The 25,846-nt window shown below is 46.3% G+C and overlaps 1 protein-coding gene across 1 annotated transcript in view; it reads left to right on the top strand.

The window, feature by feature from the left end:
• Positions 1-25,846, top strand: part of LOC306642431 (LIM homeobox transcription factor 1-alpha-like) — a 138,289-nt gene that overhangs the window by 78,478 nt on the left and 33,965 nt on the right. The gene's annotated exons all lie outside the window — the stretch shown is intronic.

The raw sequence follows: 25,846 nt of genomic DNA, 5'->3' as shown, positions 1-25,846 counted from the left end.
TTATTAGGTGATATTAATTGGATAAGGCCTTACCTTAGATTAACTACTCAAGATTTGGGACCATTATTTAATATCTTAAAGGGAGATGCTCATCCTTCTTCACCCAGAAAACTTAGAGGAAGCTAGAAAAACCCTAGATGTAGTACAAAAAAGACTAGACGAGGCACAGGTTGATCGTATAGATCTGTCAGCATCTCTATCACTCATAGTACTTCCAAATAATTTAGTCCCTACAGGAGTCCTCTGGCAACAAGGACCTTTAATGTGGTTACATTTACCCTACTCTCCAAGAAAAACAATAGTTTCTTATCCTGAAGCAATGGCACAAATAATATTCAAGGCATTAAAATCAGCCATCATAGTACTTGGAAAAACTCCAGACAAGATAATAACCCCATATAATTCAGAACAAATTTCTTACTTAAGCAATAATAACAATGATTGGGCAATTCTTATGTTCACAACTGCTGCCCAATTTGACAATCATTATCCAAAACATCCATATATACAATTTTATCTAAGAAATCCTGTGATTCAAATAAAAATTACAAAAAGGGAACCTATAAGACAAGCAGTGGTAGTGTTTACTGATGGTTCCAATAATGGTACTGGAGCATATTTTCATAAAGACAAGGTACAAACATTTCTTTTTCCAAAGGCTTCTGCACAGCAAATAGAATTATTAACAATAGAACAAACATTAAAAGATTTTCATTAAGTTCCTGTAAATATTCTGCTGGATAGCCATTACGCTATTAATGCAGTTCAACAACTGGAAGACGCCTGTCTAGTCAACAAAAATTCCACCATATCCAACATACTCTTAGCATTACAAAAACTCATTTGGAGTAGAACAGAGCCATTCTACATAGGACATTTAAGAGCTCACACAGACCGTTCTTTTAATGTTACATCTTTTTCTTTACCAGGATGATGTTCAGTTAGGAATGAAATGTGTCAATCCTTATGATAACTGGCTTCTGCTTTCTACACAAAAGGATATACTAATATACAGTCATTTTTCAGCCTTCTGGGAGCGGAACATAAATTGTGCCAGTGGAACTCCTCTAATTGGGACAATTCTTTCCTATCTGCTACTCAGTCTCTTACCTGTAATGGAAGCATAACCTTTCATCCCACTCCAGTTTGTGTGTCATCCCCTTTCATGTTTCTATTAACTAACCATGGTACTACCGTCCTACATTGTTCTGATGCTAACGTAACTTGTTTCCTTTCACAATATTGGAATGCCTCCCAGTTTTCTGTTGCAGTGATTATGCGTGTTCCTACTTTCTTGCCTCTACCAGTCTCCATAACTGATGAAGAGCTGCCTATGATTTTGTCTAGAAACAAAAGAGACTTCAGCATTACAGCAGCAGTGGTTACAGCGGTGGCTGTCTGCTGCTGCAGCTGCGGCAGCAGCGACAGCATTAGCTACTACAATACCAATAGCACAAGCTGTCAATAATATAGCTGAAAGAGCCGCCTCAGCTTTGCAAACACAAAAGGTTATCGATGCCCACTTAAAGGTTGGCATAACTGATCTTATACTCCTGATAACCTTACCACTCAATTATGATTAGAGACTGAAACATGGGCAGACATCATGGCTCTTGGAATACTTATGGTACTGGGATTTGGACTAATAATCTGATGCCTTATGCACGTAAGACGCCAACAACAGGGAGAACATCAGACCATCAAAATGGCACTTATGGCGCTTGAAACTGGCACATCTCCCCAGGTGTGGCTAAATATGCTGGATCGGTAGCCAATGACAGGTAAGCAAACAGAGACATATATCAACCTAAGACAGGTCCTCATCCCAAGATGGGTGAGATACCAATGACAGGTAAGAATATGTTCTGCTGTTATGCAACCTAAGACAGGCATGATCCCGGGGATCCAGAGTCACAGATAGGCTCATGGGGGCCCATACCAACCTAAGACAGGGTTCTGACACCTGGAGGTCAGAATTCTGATGACGGGTAAGGATGGTGCTCGCCACATGAGCTATCATGATGACCTGATCCTAAGCCCATTAATAAAACAGAAAGGGGAAGATGTTGGAGACTGCTGCCCTGTAGGGCCCACAGTGGTGGCTGTCCTTGCCCTAAGATGGCGCCGAGAAACCCAACTGCAAAGAAAAACAACTTTAAGGAAGTGCTTTCTATTGGCTGACTGATCTCCTCCGCGTCCGTGTTTAGCTTGTGATCAGTACATGTCCTCATTACCCACCATTAAGTCTCCACAAGCCAAAAGCCTGACCCGTTAAGGTGATTGGCTGTTACATCCCATAAAGCTGCGTACTTTGCGTGGCGGGGGCAGGCAACAGCTGCGTGAGGAGAGAAGAAGAGAGGCAGTGGCCCGCACGAGAGAAGAAGGAGAGAGAGAGTTGCGTGACAAGAAAAGAAGAAGAAGAAGACAGCAGTGGTGGAGGAGGAAGAAGAACCAGGCACTTGGCTCAGAAGCTCTCCCATAAAAAAAAGACCTTAAAACTTCATCTGAGAGCCGAGTCTTCATTGTACTCACTGGATGAGACACTATGTCATTGGGATTTTAATTGGAATTACATTGAATCTGTATAGCACTTTTGGTAGTATGGCCATTTTGACAATATTAATTCTTCCTATCCAAGAACATGGGAGATCTTTCTATCTTCTAAGGTCTTCCTCAATTTCTTTCTTCAGTGTTTTGTTGTTTTCATTGTAGAGATCTTTTACCTCTTTGGTTAGATTGATTCCCAAGTATTTTATTTTATTTTTATTTTTTGGCTATTGCAAATGGAGTTGTTTTCCTCATTTCCCTTTCAGCTGTTTCATCACTTGCGTATAAAATGCTGTAGATTTATACGTGTTGATTTCATAGCTTGCTATTTTGCTGAATTCATTGATGAGGTCTAGAAGATTTCTGGAGGAGTATTTTGGATCCTCTAAATATAGAATCATGTCATCAGCAAATAGTGACAGCTTAAGTTCCTCTTTTCCTATTCCTTTCCTTTTAATTTCTTTAGTCTGTCTAATTGCTCTGGCTAGAGTTTCGAGGACAATGTTGAATAGAAGTGGTGAAAGAGGACATCCCTGTCTTGTTCCCATTCTTAAAGAGAATGGTTTCAGTTTTTCTCCATTAAGAATGATGTTGGCCATGGGCTTAGCATAAATAGCCTTTACAATGTTCAGGTATGTTCCTACTATGCCTATTTTTTCTAGTGTTTTGAGCATGAAGGGGTATTGTATTTTGTCGAACGCTTTTTCTGTGTCAATTGAAATAACCATATGATTCTTATCCTTATGTCTATTGACATGATGGATTATGTTTATTGATTTATGGATGTTAAACCATCCTTGCATTCCAGGGATGAACCCCACTTGATCGTGGTGCACAATTTTCTTAATATGTTTCTGGATATGGTTTGCCATTATTTTGTTAAGGATCTTTGCATCTATATTCATCAAGGACATTGGTCTAAAATTTTCTTTCCTTGATGTGTCTTTCCTGGTTTGGGTATGAGGGTGATATTAGCTTCATAGAATGAGTTCAGTAAGGTACCCTCCTTTTTTATTTCCTGGAATACTTTGAGAAGTATTGGAATGAGTTCTTCTTTGAAGGTCTTGTAGAACTCAGCTGAGAATCCGTCTGGTCCTGGGCTTTTCTTGGATGGTAGGTTTTTAATGTCTTCTTCAATTTCATTGCTTGATATTGATTTGTTTAAATTGTGTATGTCCTCCTGGTATAGTTTGGGAGGAGCATATGTCTCTAGAAATTTGTCAATGTCTTCGTTAGTTTCTATTCTGTTGGAATACAGATTTTTGAAGTAGCTTCTCATTACATTATGTATCTCAGTGGTGTCTGTCATGACATTTTCTTTTTCATCACGAATTTTAGTAATTTGAGTTTTCTCTCTTTTTCTCTTTGTTAGTGTGGCTAAAGGTTTGCCTATTTTGTTTACTTTTTCAAAGAACCAACTTTTTTTGTCAATTTTTTGAATTGTTTCTTCTGTTTCAATGTCATTGATTTCAGCTTTGATTTTAATTATTTCCTGTCTTCTACTACTTTTTCTGTTGCACTGTTCTTCTTTTTCTAGGGCTTTAAGCTGTAATGTTAGGTCATTTAGTTGTTGACTTTTCATTATTTTCTGGAATGCGCTCCATGCAATGAATTTTCCTCTTAGTACCACGTTCATTGTGTCCCAGAGATTTTGATATGTTGTATCGTCATTCTCATTGACCTCTAAGATTTTTTTATCTCCTCCCTGATGTTTTCTGTTATCCATGTTTCATTCAATAGCATATTATTTAGTCTCCAGGTGTTAGAGTAATTTCTGTTTTCTATTTTGTCATTGATTTCTACTCTCAGTCCATTATGATCTGATAGAACACAAGGCAGTATCACTATTTTTTTTTTTTTTTTTTTTTTTTTGCATTTCCTAAGGGCTGCTTTGTGGCATAACATATGGTCTATTTTCGAGAAAGTTCCATGTGCTGCTGAGAAGAAAGTGAATCCACTCATTGATGGATGGAATATTCTCTATATGTCTATTAAGTCTAGGTTATTGATTGTGTTATTGAGTTCTATGGCTTCTTTGGTTGGTTTTTGTTTGGAAGATCTATCTAGTGGTGACAGTGGTGCGTTAAGTTGCCCAGAATTATTGTGTTGTGGTCTATGTGATTCCTGAAATTGAGAAGTATTTGTTTGATGTACAGGGATGCACCATTGTTTGGGGCACAAATATTTACTATCATTATGTCTTCCTGATTTATGGTTCCCTTAAGCAGTACGAAATGTCCTTCTTTATCCCTTCTGACTAACTTTGGCTTCAAGTCCACTTTATCTGATATAAGGATGGAAACCCCTGCTTTTTTCCGAGTCCATGTGCATGGTAGGTTTTTTCCCATCCTTTCATCTTTAGTCTGTGGATGTCTTTTTCTATGAGATGAGTCTGTTGCAGGCAGCATATTGTTGGGCCTTTGTTTTTAATCCATTCTGCCAGTCTATGTCTTTTGATTGAGGAGTTTAGGCCATTAACGTTCAGGGTTATTATTGAGATATGACTTGTATTCCCAGTGATTTGGGTTTATTTTTGGTTTTTAATTTAGCTTGATTTCTTTTTTGAGCAGTTTTTCTCTAAGGTAGTTCCTCCCTTTGCTGACCTCCATTGTTGTTTTTCATTTCCTCCTCATGGAATATTTTGTTGAGAACATTCTGTAGTGCAGGTTTTCTATTTGTAAATTCTTTTAACTTTTGTTTTTCATGGAAGGATTTTATTTCACTTCAAATCTGAAGGTTAATTTAGCTGGGTATAGGATTCTTGGTTGGCAACCATGTTCTTTCAGAGCTTGAAATATGTTGGCCCAGGCCCTTCTAACTTTTAGAGTCTGGGTTGAGAAGTTGGCTGCTATCCGTTTTGGTTTCCCCCTATATACAATCTGATGCTTTTCTCTCGCGGCCTTCAAAATCCTATCTTTATTTTGAATGTTAGGCATTTTCATTATAATGTGCCTTGGTTGGATCTGTTGTAATTTTGTGCATTTGGTGTTCTGTAAGCCTCTTGTATTTGATTTTCCATTTCATTCTTCATGTTTGGGACATTTTCTGATATTATTTCATTGACTTTCTTTCCTTTGGTTTGTATCTCTGTGCCTTCCTCAATCCCAATAATTCTTAAATTTGGTCTTTTCATGATGTCTCATAGTTCTTGGAGATTCTGTTCATGATTTCTTACCATCTTCTCTGTTTGGGCTACTTTATTTTCAAGATTAAATATATTGTCTTCATTGTCTGAGGTTCCTTCTTCCAAGTGGTCTAGTCTGTTGGTGATGCTTTCCATTGAGTTTTTTTATTTGGTTTATTGTCTCCTTCATTTCAAGGATTTCCATTTGGTTTTTGTTTTTTTTTTTTTTTTTTTTTTTTGAGAATCTCTATCTCTTTGTTGAAATGATCTTTTGCTTCCTGCAGGTGCTCTTTCAGCTTATTCGTATTATCATTCATTGCCTGCATTTGCTCTCTTATCTCATCCTTTGCTTTGCAAATCATCTTAATCATGTATAATCTGAAGTCCTTCTCTGACATTTCTTCTAACATACTGTCATTGGATTCTATTAATATAGAATCTAGATTTGTCTGGATCATTTTCTTCCCTTGTTTTTTCATGTTGTTCATGTATCTTCCCCTCTAGCGCTGCAGATCTTGGATATTGCACATTTCCCCCTATAGGCTTATTGTGGCCCTATAGGTTTCCAAAAGCTTTTCTTTAAGGTGAGATCAATATTAGCAGTGCCCAATTCAGACACTATGCAATCCTTGTCCAAATAGCCCCTATGAGGACAATAACAAAATTGTCATAATAAACAGAATGTGTTCAAATATTATCTTCAGTAAAACAAACAGATTTGCAATAAGGTCTGCAGTTTTTAATGGAGGACAAAGAGGATGCAGAGGGATGTAGAATGTAGCTGTTAATGGGATAAGAAAAGAATATACAGAAGTTTTAGATAATAGAAAGTGTGAGAGTGTAATCAAAAGAAATTGGATGTTAACATGCAAAAAAGGGAGAAAGAGACTCTGAGGGAATAGGTAAACAAAAGAAAAGAGAGCAAGAAAAGTAAAGAAATAAAAACTTAAAATTTTTCAATAAGGAGAAAAAAGAAAATCTATAGTAGAACAGTCATATAGTAATGAAACCTCCCAGTGTTCAGTAGTCTGATGCATGAGAGGTACCTGACAATGAGCTTGAAGTCTCCAGCAGGCGTCTCAGGATGGGATTTGCCCCACCAAAAGATCGGAGCTATGGCTTCCAGGGTTATCCAAGATGGCTGCTCTGGCATTGAAATGTGTTGGCAAATGGGGAGCTGCAGCATGGGGTGTGGACGTGACCAGCAGAAGGTCCTGGAGGTGGAGTGCAGTTGGTTAGGCAGGGTTCCTGGATGTCAGGTGTGTTTGGTGTGGTTGTGGGATCCTGGAGGCTGGGTGCAATCAGTCGGTCTGGGGTCCCGGTGATAGGGCGCAGTCAGTTGATCTGGAGGTTCTGAAGGCAGGGAGTAGTCAGTCGATGTGAGGGCCCCAGAGGCAGGGAGTGATTGGTCGGGCTGAGGGATCCTGGAGACGGGTCTCAGTCAGTCTGGCCGGGGATCCTATGGGGCCTGGCTGTTGTCTCAAAATGGCAGCAGCCACATGTAATCAAACCTGCAGATACTGTAACAGTGAACTTCCAGGCAACAGCAGGCAGCTGGTGCTCCACTGGTGGTCGCTGATCAGTTTGCTGACTGTTGTCGGACAATTGGGTGGCGAACCTCATGCGTCAGGTGATGGATAGGTGTAAGGCAGGCAATGGACAGGTGAGACGCAGGCAAATGGAGAATGATAGGCACCTGATAGTGAGCAATCTGCACTCAAAAAAAGGTGTTGATATGCTGGCAGACTGCAGGTGATCACAGCAGACAAATGGGCTAAACAGCAGGGGATCGATAAGCAGCAAAAACTGCCTCACCAAGAAACAGATATCCTCTGCTTGAAACTGGAGTTATGGAGTGACAAGGAACGCAGCCTCCCTCTGGTCTGCCATCTTGGATCTCCACTGCATCAACTTTTGTAGCACTGCATTTATGCACAATGAGTTTCTTATGCTGAAGTATTGATCTCTTCATTGTATTCTGATAAGTAAGGACAAATAGATAAACTGAAATCCTAAAACTAAAAGGCATGTTGGAACACTTAAAAGAACTGAAAAGAAAGCAGGCTGAATAGGAACATATGATTTAGGTGTAAGGTTTGTGGAAAATAAAAATGTCACTTTCAGTGAATACCTACTATGTACCAAGTACTTTGATCACATTTTAATTTGCAGAACTCTGTGAAGGAGACAGACCCATGCTTTGATCCTAGTATAGAAACTGGGCCTCAAAGGGTGTACACAATTTATCTATCAAAATTAGTAAAAAGAAAAACTGAGACATGAATCCTTGCTGATTCCAAAACCCTGCATTATTCTGTATTGTGCTATTGAAATGAAATATTTTAAAGCTTGGTGTGTGTTTATCTGGCATCAGTAGACAAACTGAAAAATGAAATTCCAGTAAATGCAATTATTTTTTTCTGAGCATATTTATCATTTTGCATTCTTTCACCTTACTTTCCAAAAGCACTTATTTAACTGATTTTATGTACTCAATTCATATTATTGGGCAAGATAGCAAGTAATCTTGGCAACATGTATCCGTTTCTAAATTACAGAAAGAACCATGTGAAAAGGATGTTAAAATGGTCAAGAGCTTCTTTAATCACACACCGCCCCTCACAAAATGGTGCAGGGTTATATGTTGCAAATGGTCTTTTGTATGGCATTTTGTGCTGAAATAGCTTATATAGTTTTTCTCAATTCATCAGGAAAAGGTATTAAAGCATGGCAGACATTTACTAGCAGAGTAACCGAAACTCATTGGTTCACAACCACAGAATAGCCAGTGGAAGTTCAGAAGAACTGATTACCTGACATGGAGTAGAGGCAGTGAACAATTTTTTGAGGATGGAACTTCCAAACTTGGCCACCCCAGGGGATTGATGTGCCCCAAATAAATATATGATTCTGTAAAAACAAATGTAGTCATATGGATACAAGTTCTGTTGTATAAGCAAAACTTCTTTGCTCAGTTTTCTTATCCTTGCACATATTCAACTGTCAATCAGATAAAGAAACTTACATTTTCACTTATTTACCCTTTAGCTCTGTGGATAACTAAAAGCATTTTCATATATACATTAAAAAATCTAAAATAAAATTCAATTGATTAAAAAGAAGTTCTTGATCCAAATCACTGAAGTAAACATTTTTCTTGCTTTAACTCATATCATAGAGTTTGAAATCAAATTAAGTGAAGTTTCTAAACTTACAATTAGATATTCAACATGCCCTTATAAAATTCTCACAGGAGTTTTATTTTTAAGTTTCTTCACAGAATATTGAAGGATCTTAGCCTATGAAATGAGATTGGTTTCTCCTAGGGATTACATATTTGACATTGTTGTCTGTGACAGAAGGGATGAAAGCTTAATTAAAGATCTAATCTGAATGTTAACAAAATAACTGCTTTTAGATTTTAAATACATAGGATGTGCTCATGGCAAATGTACAGGAGGATAACATGTCTTAGTAGCTCAAAAGATCACACATCCTGAGCTGTTGTCGGGAGTAGCTTCACTGAGTATTGAAACCTTACAAGGAAGGCTATGCCAAACAGTGTCTAGGTCTGATCCTGCCCTTTGATAATCACAAAGTCATGGGTGACTTGGAAAAGAAAGCCAAGTAACTTTTCTGAAAAAAAAAAAAAAAAAAAAAAAAAAAAAAAAAAACCACATTCAAATAGTGATTTTCGTGAATGTGGGTCAGTGCTAACTAAACAAAGAGGAAGTTTTTCAAAATTAAAATGAATTATTTTAAAGTCCCTTCACACATTTTACCAAACAACCAAGGGTAAAACTATCCACATCTGCTTTGATCTCACTTTTTGCACAGCATACACCCCTTTTAATGCAATGACCTGCAAGTTTTACCACACAACTTTGAGAAATTTAGAAAACAGTCTTTTTAGTGAATATAATGCAAAAATAAGGAACAAACATTACCCTACAGCATAAGGAAATAAAATAAAGGCAACCCAATGAAGTTTTGCTCAGGAATGGCAAGAGTAGTTTACATGAACTTGAGGACAGGAAGTTTGCCTGGTCTGTGCACACTCACATTCCCAGGACCTGGCATGGACCCTCAATGTCAGCAGCATGAACAGTATTTGTTTTAGGCATGGAAAGTCCCTGTTATGGTCTGGATGTGAGGTGTCCCTCATGAGTTCATGAGTGAGACAGTGCAGGAGTGCCTGGAGGAGAAATGATTGATTAGGAGAGTCTTGACCCAATCAGCACATTATCCCCTGATGGGATTAACAGAGTGGTGACTTGAGGCAGGTGGGGTGTGGCTGGGGAAGGTGGCATTGGGGGCATGGCTTTGGGTATATATTTGTATTTGGTGAGTAGAGTCTTGTTCTCTCTGCTTCCTGATCATCATGTCAGCCACTTCCCTCTGACACACTCTTCTGCCATGATGTTCTGCCTCACCTTGAGTCCCAAGGAATGGAGACCACTGTCTATGGACTGAGACTTCTGAAACCATAAGCCCCCAAATAAACCTTTTCTCCTCTAAAATAGTTCTTGTCAGGCCTTTTTGTCTCAGCAGTGTAGAAGCTGACTACAAAAGTTTTGTTTAAATGATTCATAATTTGGGTCGCTCGACTTCCATTCAACATTCACTAGTTGTCAGGTGTGTCTCTTCATGGTGATTCTGCAAAGTGCACCATGTCCCTGAGCCTGTCCACACAGTCAGATGATGGTCAAGTTCCTGAGTGACGAGGCTGTACTGGCATGTGTCTACCCTCTCTGCCTCTTCCATGGCTGCAGTATGAGGAGAGGATTTTTTAAATGGAGGTAAGGTACTGGCTACTTAGAGAAATTTGGTGCATTGCAATTCAGTGATAACAATGGCCCAGTTTCTCCCAGGGTTCTTACTGGCAGAGTTGGGATGTAGGACAGTGTGGTGCATAGAGCTCCTTAAGGTGGAAGTGTATAGAGTGGAGAGGTCCCTTCTTTCTGTCTGTTGGGGTCAATGTCTTCCTCACAGCAGCCAGGATGACCCTATAAGGACTAAATCACACAGTGCCTGGTTCCCATTTACAGATGAGAAATAGAGACATAGGAAGGCTTAAGTAACCTGCTTAGCCTCACAGTCGGTGGAACTACTTGGAGTGGCAGTCCCCAGGAACTTCTACCTGCTCTGCCTCCTCTGACTCATGCCTGGTGCTGGGCAGTCACAGATGTCCAGTGATCTCAGTAGGCAATTCTCCTGGAGCATCTCTCCAAGTTTTGATGTGGAAGAACTGGTCTTTGACTTCCTAGTTTTCTTAAAGTTGTGACTTGGAATCTGAATGTCTGGAGAAGCTGGGGTGCAGCTGACTCGGGGCTCCTGTTCCTCCAAAGTACGCTCCTGCTGGCCCCACCTTGGAGTTCTAAGAGCTCATTGCCTAAGTAAAGGTACCCTAAAAGCTCTGCTCTCTTCAGACTTCCTCTGGCTTGGGATGTTCCAGCCTGCCATTATTTAATTCCATGGTGGGAAGGTCATTACCCAATCCCTGGAAGCTTCTGGCTATATACTCTGAACCCACCCTGTTCCCAATCCAGGGAGTGAGTGGCATGTGCTGGAGCATGCCAGCCTGCACAACTGTCACTTCTCTGTGCACATGAGGTCTATTTCACAGGAATTCTTGTGGTCTGCAGTTCCTTGTCTGCCCCTGTTCTCTAATCCTCTAATCCTCTGAATGGAGCTGTGTCAGAGAGTGGAGCATATGAAAGACATCCCAGATGAAGAAAATGACACCACAGGCTTGCGTGTGGGTTTTGCAGTTGGTGAAGGGGTGCTGGCTGGCTGTGTGCACTCACCTCTGTCCCCTGGTCCCCCCTTGTCTAGCTCCCACTTGCTCATCTCTGTAGACTTCCAAGACTGCTGCTCTCCTGGGATCCAGATCTTGGAGCTTGAGGAGAGGAGGACTGCCCCAGCCTCTCTTCCCTGGTAAAGAATATCCATGCAATGGATGACCTCATCAGTTCAGCTCTGCATCACCAGAGCTTGGATGGCAATGGCAGTAGAGTGACATTGTAGTCACATAGGGCCTTCCACTTGCAAAGACTTATCCTACCACTGGACTGGGTAGCTAGGCTGCTCAGTGACATGGGGCAGGTTTGGTTTGTCCCACCCAATCCTGGTATTTCTGGTTACTAGCTTTGTACGGTGGAGCCAGTTACTGAACCTGGCCCTGTGCAGGTCTCTGTTTCTCACCTGTAAGATGGGAACAAATATCAAGAAGAGTGGCATGGTCTGATTTAGTTCTTGTTGGGTCACCCTGGCTGCTATGTGTAAGGTTGCTCCTCTCCTGGAGCTCCTGGGGTTCCTGGGGCCCAGGTAGGGTGTAGTGGGAACTGTAGGTGTGCTGGGAAGGTGGAGTGGGGACTTGCCAACTGATTGGTTGTGGTGTGTGGCATGGGGTGGGGTGACTCTGGGCTTGGGGTCCTGAGCATCAGGAGAGATGCAGGTGTCCTCCGCCAGAGAAGGGGGGCTGTGGTTGGAGCAGATCTAGCTAGGGTGAGGTGGGTTGGAAAAACCAAGAATTCTACTTTATACTTTGGGTTTTGTTTAGTTAGATTATAAAATATCACAGTATGCTTTATAAATGTGTGGTATTATTATGTGCTGATCAAAAAATTTTAGAAGTGTTTTCAAAGGAGTCAGAATGCTGATCACTCTGGTTTGACCATTGCACATTGTATAGATGTCATGTTATTGCACTGAACCTTGTTAATATGTACAAATAAAATAACAGTGATTTATTTCTAGAAAATAAATTGGAATGCAGCTACTGGTGGACAGGTGAGTTACGAGGTCCATGCAGGAGAATGAGCACAGGTGGTAGGAAAGTTAGTGTTGGCTTGTAGGTGGGAGTTAACATGGTGCCACCAGGGGAGATCAGCAAGGGTGATGCTTAGTTGAGAAAGAAAGAAGACAAAGACAAGGAGGAACTACAAAGGGGACACACTGAGAGACCAAAGAGGTAGGAGGAATCCAAGAGCGAGGGGTCCCAAGGCCCAGCAATGGCAATGCCAGATCCTGCATCAGCTTGGCTCCTGAGCAATGTGGAGGCAGCCCATGGTCTTCAGGACGCAGTCATGTTGGAAATCTCAGGACACATGTCTTGATCAGTTTGCCTCAAAAGAGGGGAGCTGGGGATCACAAACAGCAGTAGTTCCTCACAGGAGCTGTTCTGCAACATCTGTCAGATAAGGGAGGAAGTAGGTGGTGGAGGAAATGAGTCAGGAGAGGGATATTGTCCAGCTGGAATGTACTTGGAGCAAGACAATGGGGGAAGCTCCTGCATAGTGAGAGGTGATAAGAGCCTGAACCTCTGGGACTGGATTGCCCACTCAGCCTGGTGTTCTCCAGTTTCTTCCATTTACCTGCAGACACCCTAGTTCCATTCTACTATGGCCAAGTGAGGCGCCTCTCTGTGTATAGGTCACGTTTTCTTGATCCATTGATCGGTTGACAGGCTGGCTCATAACTTGGCTATTATGAATTGTGCTGCTGTGGACTGAGGACTGAAGTGGAGGAAATTGTGTTCCATGCCTGTGTGATGATGTCAGAACAAGTCTCAACATTATGCATAGCTGTAGTGCATTATGACAACATGGGAACAGGCCAGTGGAAAATTTGGCTCAACCAGAAGTGCCAGATGGGCAGACTGCAGATGAAGGGGTTGTCCCTGTAGCCAGCCAGCATCTTGGGTCTGAGCAGAGTTACAGTTCGCTTCCTCTGACTGCGTTCTCACCCTAGTGGGCTCACTGAGAGAGCTTTCGATTTTTCTCGCTAAAGACGCCCTATGTCTGAGTTAGTGCCTCTTCTCGAGGAAGCTTTCAGGAATCCTGGTTTCTCTCTTCTTGCTCTGAGTCAGTGGTGGGCAGCTTACCCTCTCTGAGAGCCAAGGTAGTCATCACCTCAGCAGGCTGAACTTTAACTCTGGAAGGAGAAGAGAAAATGCAGGAGCAAAGCAAATGTACTGGCCAAATCTGCCTCCTTCATCAGGAAGTAGCAGATTTCCCAGGGCCCCGCAGTCCCTCAGCCCCACATGCCACCTGACGGTGCTGCTCCTAGCTGCAGGGGAGTTGGGCCAGTAGCAGTTTCAACTGGGAACCAGTCACCTAGGTTTGGGGTACAGAAGGCAGAGTACACACATAGATCTTTGTACCCTTCAGGTCCTTCCACCATTGAGCATTCAGTTTGGAGACATGGAGAACATACAGTGCTGGGCCCCTGTCCCTGCGCAGCCTCTTCTGTTGCACAAGTGACCCTGCCCACTGCACAGTGACATTCAGGGCCCCTTCTTCCTGCTCCCTTGGCCTCTGAGTCTGGCCTCTCTTCCCATGTCTATCACACACTGTTGTGCTCTGGCTGGCCTGTCCACTCAGCCCTGTGAGCTCCTCATGGGGCAGCAGTGAGAATCCCCTGTCTTGAGTGGGTGAGTGGCGTGTCTGTGCTGTGCCATGCCTGACCATTGTGGCCCTGCTGATGGGCACCCAGCGGCTTTCACCTTTTGGCCATGATGAGCCATGCTGCTGTGGACAGGGGCAGATGAACACCTCTGACCCCTGCCTCAGTTTTTGGTGTGTGGAAGCACACTGATGGATTGTGGGGTCAACTGCTGTGATCTGGGTGCCTCTGTGCAGCCTCCCCAGCAGCTGCTCCCACTGCAGTATGAGGTCTGCCTCATCATGTCCTGACTGGCCCTCTGCCCTCTGTCTTTCTCAACAGCCCTTCAGCATATGTGGCACCTTCCAGCTGTTGACGGGAAGCAGGGAGTTGAAGTGGATGTCAGGAGAATGGAGAGCAGGAAGGGTCAACTCACATGTCTAGACTGCAGGGTGGGACCACTGGTGCCCATCTCTAGGACAAGCCCTGGGAGCTCTGTTACCCTCAGGAGAGCTGGAGGGGCATGAGATGCTCAGGCAGGTCTGTGTGGAGGGTTGGCTGGCCTCTTGCCAGCATCCTTGATGCAGGCCTTGCATGAGGAGGGTGGTAGTGACCAGATGAAAAATACTGCCTGTGCTCGCCTCCCCTGGTCATCCAGCAAGATTGACTTGTGGGAGCCTGGGATGCAGTGCATTCTGGAAACCCAATTCCCCAAGGTGTTCCTCTCTGCAGGTGGGAAGGCAGAGCCCTTTGGAGCCTGGTGGGCCTCCTTCCCGGACTGTCAGTGGACATTTTCTTCTCTGTCTTTCCAGGAAGGCCAGTGGTCCTGGAGAATAGTTTCCCATGGCAGGCAGCTGTCAGGTGGAGATCGTAGGTCACTGTGTGGGGAATGTGCTCATTGGTCTCCCACCCTCGTCTGTCCCCAGGAAACCTGCATTCTTTGTACGAGTGTGCATTGCATTGACCACAGGTCATGAGATTCAACCATAAATGGAGGAGCAATGGGAATCTGTGCCCAGAATATAAGCTAAAAATACCTTGCTCCTCTGCATCCTTCACTGGAATGTTTGAGAGTCTTGGGAGGCGAGTGCAGGTGGGGAAGGGAGAGCAGCATTCCTAGTGGAAACCAGAGCTTCACTCCCTGAATGGGAGGCAAGAGCTTCCTGCATCCACTCCCTGTCGCCTACCAGCTCTGCAGGTCTGTGAGTCTGTGCTCCCTGTCTCTTGCCAGCTCTGCAGGTCTGCAACAGTCTGGACCCTTCCACGTAGGTTGTGATTCCACTGACTCTTGTGGCACAGCTCGATTGGAGACACCTCCTGGGTGTTGGTGAAGAAGAGGGGAAGTCAGCCAACAGGAAGGAGGCACTCACTGTCCCACTGTGTCCACTCTCAGCTCGTGTTTTGGCTTCTTTATTTCTCCACCCCTGGTTTACCCTCAGGCCTTGGCTGGTCCTCACTATAGTCTTGACCTTCTTTGTGGTCCAGACCACAGCTCTTTCTGGGGCCTAGGATTCGACTTCCAAGAAGAGGGACAAGATGTTTTGGGGCTGGACAGCTAGGGGTCCCAATGCAGGTCACATGGTCAGCAGCCTTGGCAGGAAGCTGACACCTGTGCACTGAACGATGTAGAGAAGGTTCTGTTCCACATATTTGCCCAATGATGTCTGTATTAATCAAGCAGCAGTTGTTGGCCTGTGAGGTCAGCCTCAAACTCCTGACTTCTTGAGCATATGCTGGGCATCAGGCAGTGGCCATGGTGTCACTCTGCAGTGGGCAGTGGGTCAATATTTGCCATGACCTAGGGTAGGCCAGGGCCATAGCTGCCTCTCAAGTATTTGGCCTTCATGTTTGCTGACCTCTTCTCCAGTGACATACGAATGGCCTGTTGATGTTTGACTTAATGTATTATGGTAATGAAGAACAAGCCTTGAGATATACGCACAGCTCCATTTTAGGCTCAGTTGGTCGTATTGAAATAAATTAGATAAATATTTACATGGGCAGATATGTTGAATTGAGTTCAGTGAAGAGAGTTGATAGTTACTACCTGTGGAAAGCATCTTGGATATCAAATTCTTCAAACACATCATCATTTTCAATCTCCAAAGTGTTTCCCAAGATGGGGGGATGTCATGAGACTCTCAATGAGTCTGCCACTCCCTAAGGACTTACAGACAGAACTGAGATTTGAGTCTACAGTACTTCAGAGGCAGAGGTTTTCCACTGTGTCTTTCTGCCGGGACAGAAACCCTTTGGGAACAAGAACTCAGTCCTTCATTGCAGGGTGACCGCCCATCAGCAGGGGCATTATGACAGGCAAGGAGCCCTGTGTTCTTGATGAAGCCTCCTGGTGCCTCTGGGGCATGCACACATCAGCCTCAGTGGCCACTCCACACTCCTCTGTTCCATTGTGTGGTCCTGCCAATGCTCCCCGGAAGCCACAGGAGGCAAGGTTTCTGATTGGGCCCGCATGCCCAGTATTGTTCTCCTCTTTTCACCACTGCAGGCCGGAAACTGTCTCCTGCAGAAGACCCTGCCACTGCTATTGTGCCTGCAGACTTTCCCACCACCCCAGCACCACCTGCTCAGTGTTATTTGTGGTGCTGTTGGCTCAACCTCAAGGACATCCTGCAACCAGCTGACAAGGTTGCTCATGTCAATGCTTCTCAGACCACAAGCTGTGCTTGTGGTTCCCAACACCTTTGAAAGCTCCTCTCTCACCACCTCCCCTTCTGTTCAGCCACGTGGTCTTCCAGACTCCCAGCAGCAGACTTGCCTGCAGACAGTTCTGGCTCCTGGCAATCCCCGTCTTTGTGAGGATGGCCTCAGTTACCAAGTTAACATGGCACTTAGTGAGTGCTGCCATGCTGCCCCCTGGTGGAGAAAGTGGAAGCTGAGCACAGACCCCAGCCTCTAGGTTAGCAATGGAGACCCTCTGCTTCCTAACCCAGGGTTCGCATACCTGATAGACTGAGCTGCAGTGTGGAAAGGTAGCATGATCTGTATGTAGTAGCTGCTGCCTGGGCTGAAGAGGGCTCTGATGTATAGTTTGGGGGAGGGGAACAGTGTAGTATGGAGTTCAGATTGGAATCAGGATCTGTAATGTGTTTACCCCATCCTCCCTCCTTCCACTTGTTGACTGTGGTGTGAAGGTGTCAGGAATCTCCCTCGAAGTCTGCAGGACTCTGGTTAAGGTTAATGACCATCTCAGTCTTTCCAGACACCCAGGGTCAGGAGTTCTGGAGCCCCCTTCACATTCTTGTCATCCTCCTGGACCTGAACCTTGCCCTGGGATAGCTCTGAAGCACAGGAGGTGACATGTGCTGTTCCTGCACACAAGAAGTGGTGGCAGCAGCCAGGAGGATAGACTCAGGAAACACAGTGCATCTTGTGGAAGTTGGGGCAGGGGATGGGGAGACTGGAAGAAGCCATGTTAACTCATGAGTGAGATGTCAGGAGTATGGTCACTAAGAAGAATGTTAAACCTCAGTTTACCTCCTGGATTTCACTTTGATATGTCAAACAGGTCCATTTCAGTGGACCATGCCAGAACTCTTAACTGGGTGTGTCAGCCAGAGTTCTCCAGAGAACCAGAACAAGTAGGGCACATGCAGACAATTGAGAGGGGACTTCATAGGGGAATTGGCTCCCATGATATGCCATCCCTGGGCTGGAGAATGGGGGAAGCTGATGGTGTCACAATCAGTCTGAGGCTGAAGCCCTGGGAAGTTGGAGTTGGAAGGCTGACCACAGGCAGATGGTGCCCCATGATGGACAGGGGCAGACCCTCCTTAGTCCTTGCCTCAAACTGCCTTCTCAGAATCCCCAGAAGTAGTGCATCTCCAGCTCTCTGGGTACCCCTGAGTCCATTAGACACCTGGAGTCAGCTATTGCAGTAAGCTAAGTCCCAATAGATGCTGTGTGATAGGCTGCATGCACTCCCTATCCTGAGCCCAGAGCTCAGGCCTGGCTCTGTCAGGTCTGGAGTCAGCTCACAGTGGGACCACTGCCAAGCTGACTGTTGACCATCAGGCACAGTCCACAGCCTTGGGCCCCAGACCTTCCCTTCCCAAGTTGACTTTGCTGGCCTTCACATTGCCAGCCTTTCCTTTCATGATTGGCCCTGTTTTTAAACCAGTCCCTCCTCCAACTTCTCGTTCAACTCTTCCTCTCCATCATCATCACCACATTGCCTTTTATGGAGAATCTGTCACATGCCGGGGACTGTCAAGCACTCTTAACACATTACTGCAGTTCGTTCTTGTTGAGATTCTGTGAGGTTGGTCCTTCATTTATTCCCATTTTAATGATGAATCGCTAATGCTGCTGAGCATAGTCAAGGTAACATAACAAATTAGAGGTAATGGAGGACTTGGACCCACATTTCTTGGACTCCACCAGTTGCTTCCTTGTGATGCTATTCCCATTACTCAGTCTCTCTCAGGGTGGTGACGATCTTCCTGGGTCCCATCCCTGCCCTGCTGGCCTATATTTCTCCCTCTACCTTGTATTTTAGTTAGCTTTGTGTTGTTGTGACCAAAATACCTGACAGGACCAACTAAGAGAAGGGCAAGTTTGTTTTGGCTCGGGGTTTCAGAGGTCCAGTCCATGGCCAGCTGACTCCATTGCTCTGGGCCCCAGGTGAGGCAGCACATCACTGGGGAAGGGCCAGTGCAGGAAGGCTGCTCAGCTCTTGTGGTGTCAGGAAGCAAGTTGGAGAAGAAGGGACCAGAAGAACTACCCTTCCAGGACACACCCAGTGACCCATGCCACACTCCATCTGCCTATGGTTTCCACCAAGTAAAACTAGGAGAGACTAATTAGGCCACAGCTTTTGCAGGTCAATCACTTTACTCCTGAACACTCCTGCATTGGCAGGGGCTTTGGGGGGATGCCCCCATCCAAACCATCACAACTTGAAAGCAGTTTCCTGGTCTGTGTGGAGACAGAGTGGACTCTTGCATGGTGATCTGGTCAAGGAGCATCTTCACAAACCATTTGATCCTAACCAGAACCCATAGAAGATGGGTCTCTTTCAGAGGTCCCTCCAGCTACCTGGGCTCCCTGACCACATTACAGTGATCAACTTTCTTTTTAACCCCTGCCTCTCACACATGTGGGCAGCAGCCTTGGTCCCTCCTGTGAAACATGGCTGCCCAGATCCTCTGTCTCCACTGCTTGGTCCTTCATCTGGTTTCTACCACAGACACAGTGCCAAGGAGGACCCCAGGGGGTAAGTAGGGAACATAGCTATGAGCCAGCCATCCCATGTCTGTCCTGTGGAGGTGACTGTCATAAGCCAGAGTGGGTAGCTGTCTTTGTTTTCATGAAATAGCTGTTTTTACTCCTGCTCCACAAATTTAGGGAAATAATGACTAAGAGAAATGCTGGTACCTTGCACCGACTGAGCATTCCACATTCTCCTTTGTCCATCCTGCTCCAGCTTCTCTCCTTTGCATTGATGCATTCTGGGGATAAAACATGCTGTGACCTCGAGCACCTCAGTTTTGTAATGGCAGAGTGACTCCCAAGCTCACACAGCAGGAACCTGCGCCTGGGACTTCTGGTGTCCTGACAGACCCTCATCTCACTGCTGTGACCCTGACTTGCTAGGGTATCCACAGTTCCCCAGGTCCTCCTGGTTGATGGCTCTTTCCCAGTGGTTCTCAGGGATCAGGCCTTTGGTTTGCATTAGAGGCATGAATGAGGAGATTTTCCAACTTGGGCGTTGTGAACATGTCCTAGGAGGAAACTACTGTCTTCCAGAAGATGTCTTTTCTAGAGACTGTCATCTGATTTCCAGATTATCTACATGCAATCAGTCTTAACTGGTGTGTGTGCATCTACATGTGTCAATCCTCTTGGCCTGGACTGTTCTATGTACCATAGTGATGCTCCTGGAGAAGGTTTCTGAAGAATTACTGCAGCTGCGGAGCTGTGCTGAAAGGCTCCCAGAGATCTGTCACTGCAGTGTGCAGTTCTCAGGTGGTGGAGAGAGGGAGGTGGAGAACAGGGACACTTCTGCTCATCCCCTGGACTCTAGGACAGTCCTTCCCAGGGCTGGGGAACAGGGACACTACTGCTCATCCTCTGGACTCTTGGACAGTCTTCAGGGGCTGGGGAACAGGAAACTTCTGCTAAACTCCCAGACAGTCCTGCCTAGGGCAGCACTTTTCATTAAGAATGGATGATAAGAAAACTGAGGCCCCAGGAGAGACTCTCTGAGGCCATTGGGAGAAGCAGATACCTGAACTGTGTCCTGCTGCACTTCCTGTGGGACAGGTGTTTTTTTCTCTTCCGCTTTGCTTCTCCTTGCAGCACCTAGCCTAGGGCAGGGTGGTGAGGCTGTTACAAGAAATACTGCTTCCTTGTGTGACCTTGACCCATGGTGGGGAGGAGGGAGGCCATGGCTTGTCTCAAGAGCAGGTTGCTATGCTTCTGAGATCCTGCCACAGCTGGGCATCATGGGCAAAAGCCTCCTGCCACTGAGGAGGAAAGATCTCTTCATATGGGGCTCTGGACAACTTGAAGAGCTGAGAACTACCTTGGGGGAAAACAAGAGCCACAGGGATCAAAAAACAGAGGAAGGACCAGGGAAAATGATTCACTCTACTTCCCTGCCCACCCAAGTCCACCACTTTCTCACTTGGTCCCCACTAGTCCTGAGATGTGGGCGCTGCCACTGCCTCGAAGGGCTGGCAGACACTGCCAGGGAGGAATGGCATGCTCTCTGCCACCTGGTGTGGCCGCTGGAAAGCCTGTGACCAGGACTGATGGGAGTGCTTCCAGCTGTGATGCTACAGAGGCCCTGTCCAAGGTAGGACAGCCCACTGGCCTGTCCTGGGAGCTGTTCCCCATGGCGGCCAATGCAGCAACTTTGCTCCCTCCCCAAGCCCTGCTTCCTTCATTCCAGGGCCCCTGCCAATCTGTGTCCTGCCTCCTGCTTCCTCTTCACTGGACCACAGCTCTTTCTCACTTCTAGGAAGCTTCCAGATAAAGACACAGGCACAAGTGTGGACCTGCCTCATAAGCTGGCACAATTTTGTGGCTGGGAAGGGACAATGCCTCGTGATTCTTCAGATGAACACAGCTTCACATCACCTCTTTCGTGTTCATGGGACCTTGCCTTGTCTTGTTACTGTGGCATTTCCTGAAGACATCCCCCCGGATGATGCTCTGTATCTGTTCACCTCCCTTTGTTCACTGTTTCTCCTGCAGGCAGGGCAGGGGGCTGTGCCATGGGTTTGTCTGTGCCCTCCTCTGCCGGGCATGTTGCAGACAATGGACACTTACTGGTCTCTGTGTGAATGCTGTGGGCCGTGGTTATTCCCCTCCCCTCCTGTGGACAGAGGTGTGGCCTGTGGCAGGACACACAGCAGAAGCATCTGAGTGGAGGAAGGGATGGTGGGAAGAGTGGCAGCTGAGTAAACCTGCAGTGCCTGGGAAGGGGCTGGCCACACTCAGGTCACTGTGTGTTGGCAGGCTGTGGGGAGATGCATACTGAGCCCCTTTTGAGGGGACTTACTGTTGGAGAAAGCTGCTGCACAGGGAGTGACCTCATTCTGTGTTGGTGGCACAGAGTGATGTGCAGGTTCATACATTCACTGGGGCCATTCTGTCCTCACACCACCTAATCTGTCCACATCCATCCACTCCTCTTTCATGTGGGGACAGAGATTGGTTTTCTCTGAATCCCCACCACCATTGTGCTACAACTCTAGAAAACTCTTTAGTTTGGAAATAGTAAAACAGATACTGCAATGAATGAACCCAGAGATGGCATCAGGGCACGTTAGTGCTTATTCAAGAGATTTGACAGATGGAACCATGGTGTCTCCAGGCAGCTTAAAAAGAAAAAAATCCCCACAGACCTGCTTTAAATATTAGGTCTTTCAAAGGCCACCAGGGATGGCTATTGATCAGAGTGACCAGGAGGAGGCTGAATAATTCAAATTTAAAGTCAGCTGCAGGGCAGGCATCCTGACCCAGGTCTGGAAGGCCTTGTGCTGCTGACCTGAGTGTGGCATGGGCCACCCAGACCTCACTCACGGTGCTGTCCTTCCTCTCTCCCTGCTGTCAGGCTGTTTGCTGTCAAATGCAGGGGCTGCTTTGAGGCCATAACCCCCAACGAGTTTGTTATGTGGGCCCAGAAGAACCTGTATCACCTGAGATGCTTTTGCTGCTGTGCCTGCAAGTGGTAGCATCAGAAGGATGTTGAGTTAATCATGAAGGAGGGACAACTGCTCTGCAAAGGGTACTATGAGAAGGAGTGGGAGCTGCTTGGCCTGGTGAGCCCTGCAGCCTCAGATTTAGGTGAGTGCTGTGTGGTGCGCAGGGCTGCAGGGAGGTGCTGTGCAGCCAGGTGGCATCTCAGCACTCCCTTGGGAGGTCTCTGGACAGCTGTGCTCCCTGGCCAGTGCTTCTCTGTGTTCCAGGAACTTCCCTTGTAAGCTTGGAGTCACCTCTCATCAGTCAGCTCATGCCTGGACCATGCTGTGTAACAAGTAACTCCCAGATCCCATGGCGTGTGGGCACAGTACTCAATCCTAAGTTCTGAAGTACTGGGGTTAACAGGAGGGACTGCTTTGGGCTAAAGATCTTCAGGTCGGCTGGAGTCTGCTGGTCTCAGCTGAGCTTAGTGCCAGGTGCAGATGAGGTTCAGGTCCTGCTCTGTGTGGTTTTCTTCTGGGGACCAGGTAGAGGAGTGGCAGGTACAGAGTATGACTTGAATATGGCAGAAGTGTGGGCAGGGTGCCCAGCCCCATGTCACGTCTAAAAAGCTCTATATCTCTAGCAGACTAGAGACAGAACCTGAAGTGGCAGCAGGGACACTTGCTGGGCTGCAGCATGACTGTGCATGATGTGCTGGAACTGGTAGTGCAGAGGGCCAGTGGGGGCCTGTTTAGAGGGCCAGTGTGGGTGTGTGCAGAGGGACATTGTGCGCCTGTGCAGAGGGATAGTACTGCCTACTCTGAGCCTCTCCTGTCTGTTAGTGGTAGGGCTGGCAACTTCTGTGAATCAGGTCAGGGTGCATTTCTCCTTCACCACCCAACTGGCCCTTGCCCCACTGCCTCCAGGGCAGGGAAATGAGGACATGGGAACTGGGGACTACAGAGCAGCAGCCAGAGAAAGATCTGGAATGGAAACTGGACAAGCAGGGCATGTGCTCAGGGTGCTGCCCCTCAGGACAGCGACCGCCCTCCAGAGTCCAGGAGCTCCCATGGGCTGATATTCCTGTGCGTTGACGAGGTCTAGCTTTGTGATTCCAGAATCCCAACCCTAGCATGTGTGCTTGCACCTGTGTCCCCACCACCCATCTCTGGCCTCTCTGAACCCTGTTCACTTCCACCTGCCCTGTACTGTGTGGGACTCCAGCTCTTATCAGTAAACCCCCACTCCTGCTGGATCTTCAGGTCTCTCCCTCTAGTCTTGCCTCTAGAGCCCACCCCACCAGGAAAACCTCTGTCCCCACCAGGAAATCCTCTGTGCCCACACGGGCCAGCAGCCTCCACTTCTGCCCAACAGTTCTTTCACATTGTAGCTGCTGTGGCAGCTTGTCATTCTTGCTAGAGCACGCAGCCTCAAGAGGGCCAGCCTGTGCCTTATTTGCCACTGTATGCTCAGGGATCAGTCCAAGCCTGGACCCTGAGGTGCCAGATATGCTCTTTCCTAAAGAAGGAAAAAGCCCAGGCAATAGGAGCATGGTGCTTGGGTCCAGAGCCAGAGCCCTGGGGACTGGCAGATGGGCACCTCATCTGGCTTCAACTTCCATCTGACCTTGAGAGGCTTCCTGAATGTGCAGTTCCATTCCAGGGCTGTGGGGGTGGCCATGTGCACCCTCCCTCACCCCAACATCAGGCTTTCTTTTGGGGAATGAGGGAGACTACTGGGGATAGCCTGGTGTTCTCCAGTGCTGGTACCCAGCACCAGCTGTTGGGGCTTGGGCTTCACTTCAAGGTGCTGCTCTTTACTTACTGACTTGCTGGTGCCTGGAGAGCTCCTGCTGGGCCTGGTGGTCCCAAGTGTTCTAGGTTTGTCTCGATTTGAGGGAAATTTCTCCTAACTGGGAACATGGGCACACAAGCATAGTCAGAGCTTCCTGGGGAGACAGGGCCATTCTAAATTGAGCTGTGTGGAGTCTACTTGAACCTGGTTGTCTCAACTATCTGACCCGCCGGGTGTCTTGCTTGCTGTACCTTCTCCCCAGAGTGATGCAAAATCATCCCAAAGGGCTTGGGGCCATGGTGGTCAGATGCCAGTGTGGCCTTATAGGAACATGCATACCAGAAGGCCACAGCAAACCTTCTAGGGACATTAGCCCTGTGGCCAGGCCATCCTCCAGACACAGGGCTGTAAGGCTTGACTGCTGGGCTCTTCAGTGGGCCCATTTTAAAGCTTTGTAGATTTTATCTGAACTTGCAGTAAGGGTGCTGTATTGCTGCTTCCCCTAAAAAATGGCAAAAAGACAGAGCTGGGGCACAGAAACAGATAGAATTATGAGGTCTGGAGCTGGGGGCTGCTGCAGCGCTTCCCCAACCATATTACAGCAGTTCCTCCAACACTGACTCCCTGGAGCCTTCCACTTCATTTATTCATGCTCTTCTCCAGGAGATGCATCTTGAGTGCTTGCTGTATGCATGTGGAACCTCGGCATGACAAGAATGGGTTAGGATGGGGCAGTCACGTCATGTCTGAGGAAGGAAGTGTCGAGGCTCAGGCAGAAAGTAAAGACAAAGTGAAGTCAGATCATACCAACACAATTTCTGACTTTAGGGAAGTCATGCATTCAGCCATTGGACAAGACTTTCTGGTCCTTGCACTATGGATGGACAGGTTTGAGGAGGCCATTCCTGCTCCACACAGGGAAACTGGGAATGTCACTCGGCTTAAGTGACTAGGCATGGGCACTGGCAGGTGGGAGGGAGGTGGCTCTGGAAGAGCCCTGTTGTTTCTTTCTGCACTAAAAGTCCAGGACAGACAGTGCCTCATGTGAGGGCTGAATAGAAAGCAAACAGTTTTAAGATTGGTCCAGGACAAATTCAGCTCCCCACTGGTCTCTGTCCTGAGTGCCTGACAGATGACAGTGCTGATAAATGTTTGTGGAGTGAAGGACTGACTGTCTTGTCATCTTTAAAGTTCTTACCAATGACTTGGTTGAAGACACAGAAGGCAGGTTTATTGGATTTGCAGACAACACTATCCTGATAGGGAGTGCTGGTGTGACAGCTGACACTCAACTTTTAGAAGGACTCCAACAAGCTCACAGAACACACTGGCAAGATGGAAACTCATCACCAGGTCCCAAATTCAATTGTAATGGTATAAACTAAGGATTGTTCTAAGGGAGTTCCCTGTGGGGCTCTAGTTGTTAAGAGTCAATAGGTTACAAAGGAGACACTCACAGAATCAGTGTCCCTAACATGTGATTGTAGTTGTGGGTTTGCTGTGTGTTGGTCAGAGCACATTTAGAATATTTGGGTAGGTTTTAAATGATGCATTTTAGAAGGTCTCTGATCACCTAGAGAGAATTCCAGGGAGAGTGATTGGCTTGTTAAATGATCACTAGCAAACTCTGTATAATTAACTTCATAAAAGCAATGCCAAGGGAGGCCCAAGAGTTGTGTCCAAGTCTGCAAAGCAGTGCTGAGTGTGAAGTGGCAGATGATGGTCAGCAGAGGCATGTCAGAGGGTACAGGCTGGCCTGTGGCATATGAAGTGAATTTGCTGGTCCTACACGCTTCAACTGTAGTTGGTGGAAGACTGCATCTGTGACACCCTGGGCAGCTTTAG

The sequence above is a fragment of the Sciurus vulgaris genome (genome assembly GCF_902686455.1).
Source record: "Sciurus vulgaris genome assembly, chromosome: 12".
In the NCBI taxonomy this organism is placed as follows: Eukaryota; Metazoa; Chordata; class Mammalia; order Rodentia; family Sciuridae; genus Sciurus; species Sciurus vulgaris.
Note: the sequence above shows the minus strand (reverse complement) of the source record. Positions and strands in the feature narration are given on the sequence as shown.